Source organism: Ictidomys tridecemlineatus, chromosome 1, assembly GCF_052094955.1.
Source record: "Ictidomys tridecemlineatus isolate mIctTri1 chromosome 1, mIctTri1.hap1, whole genome shotgun sequence".
In the NCBI taxonomy this organism is placed as follows: Eukaryota; Metazoa; Chordata; class Mammalia; order Rodentia; family Sciuridae; genus Ictidomys; species Ictidomys tridecemlineatus.
The window spans coordinates 226,847,771-226,849,907 of NC_135477.1; the positions used below are offsets into that span (position 1 = coordinate 226,847,771).

At 30.2% G+C, this 2,137-nt stretch overlaps 1 non-coding gene across 1 annotated transcript; it reads right to left on the reverse strand.

Annotated features, from left to right (window-relative positions):
• Positions 1-1,333: 1,333 nt before the first annotated feature.
• On the reverse strand, positions 1,334-1,459 carry LOC120886018 (small nucleolar RNA SNORA40). Its single transcript, XR_005728798.1, has one exon. It is a non-coding gene; the product is annotated as a small nucleolar RNA SNORA40 (small nucleolar RNA).
• Positions 1,460-2,137: the final 678 nt, after the last annotated feature.

The window sequence follows — 2,137 nt, forward strand, 5'->3', positions numbered from 1 at the left end:
TTTTATTTTAGTAAGCACTAAGAAACCAATGTCCAAAATGATCTTATAATTTTTATTTGGGCCATTTTAGTATGCATCTTTCCATATATAAGTGAGATTGAGGAACATTTTATGCTTACTGACCTTTTGAATATATGTCATGAGTTACTGTCATTATTATTTACCATTTTTCTATTAGGAAGGACCTGTGATGATGAATTAGGTTTTGTTATTTATATGTACCAGAAGATTAAAACTTAATTTTATGCATTGTAAATACTTGTCCTGGTCTAGTATATTCTATTTGAATTTCTTTATAGAGATTTTGTCATTGAAAAGTTTTAATTTTTATTAGTAAATTATGCTTTTAACTTATATGACTTCTAATAACCTTTTCTTGCTCAATATAGCTTTACATATAGATATTCCCAATTAGATAAGATTTCATATTCTTTTAATTATTTTTAAAGAATCAATGATAAATTTTATCTCTTACTGAATTCGTAAATAAAAGCACAAAATAAACCAGCTAATTTAACATCCTGCCCATGCAAGTGAACATTACTAACTATTCGTCCTGTACTGACCAAATCCTCTCCCACTCTGCTTGAACAAAGGTCAATCACTGTACTGACTTCAAGCACTACAGAATGGCTTTTCTTATTTCAGCTACAGAAATATATCACACATTATGCATTGTCTCTCATCTGACTTCTTTCACTCAAAATTTTGTTTATGAAACTCATCCATGCTGTTGAATATAGTTATCAGTTGTCTATTTTCATTGTTTTGGAGATTTTATTTTTTAAATAAAACAAATCTTATCTTTTCATTCTATTGTATATACATGGAGTTGCTTTTTTCTAAATTTAAAGTCAATACATTTTTATTTAAGGAATTTGCCATTGTGATTCCTTTGCTGTTCATCTGAAGGATGCCCTTTTAAAAAGAACCAATGCTTGATCTAGTTGTCGCACGTGACCACCATTCCTTTTTTGGGGACTTCTACTTCCACTTGAATTACGGACATACTGATGATGATTTCACGGTTCTCTATTTATGATATTTGGGATCTAATTTCTTCAAGTAATTGACTTTAGGACCACTTTGGAACTGGATGAATCTACCTGGTTCTCAATATTGATACCTTCTCTAAAAATCAATGAGTTCAAATTGTATTCATTCCTATTATCATCCTCAGGAATAGTACAGATGTGGGATATATGTCAATACAAGAGTTAACTAACATGATCCAAACACAGTAAAATACAGCTTTATCTCCATGTATCATTTTCTGAAGATAGAAGCCTTTTTAGTTAACAATATCCCATAACTTTCAGCTTTCTTAAGGTATAGTATTTCTGCTTCTTTGTACCAAAACTCACATTGAACAATGTGTCTCGGTTACAAAAGAAGTTTCATTTTTGCATTTGTCTATAAGTTCTTGTCCACAAGTTAAACAAAAACATGTACAAGTGCTATAGATGGAGTTGCGACTTTGAAACTATGAATATTAATTTTTAACTATTTTTTATTGTATGTTTATGAATTTGTGCTGAATCAATACCTAGGTATGAAGTTGCTAAATCATATTCAAATGCAATAGATAATTCAAAACACATTTTATAGTGGCTGGAGCAGTGTATACTATATACTTCTGCAATATATAGGCTTCTAAGTTGCTTAAATCCTTGCCAATATTGATAGTATGTCTTTGAATTTGAAACATCTTAGATGTGTAGTAACATCTTAGGCGTCTAGTAATATCTCAATTAAGATTTAGTGGGGGCTGGGGTTGTGGCTCAGTAGTAGAACAATCGCCTAGCATGTGCAAGGCCCTGGGTTTGATCCTCAGCACCACAAATAAATAAAAAAAATAAAGGTATTGTGTTCAACAACTACAACTGAAAAATAAATATTAAAAAAGAAGATTTTGTATAAGTTTCTCTGAAACTTATACTAATATATATATAGTTTGTTTTGGAGTTCCTATTGACAACTTTTTTCTCTTCGGTTTTCTTTAATGAATTGCAAGCATTCTTTGAATATTTAAATATGAGATCTTGATCAAGTATATCATAAATATTCTATATTCTCATTCTACTCTGTGGCTCCTTAAATTTTGTTAGAATGCCCTCATTGAAATAATCAGCACCTG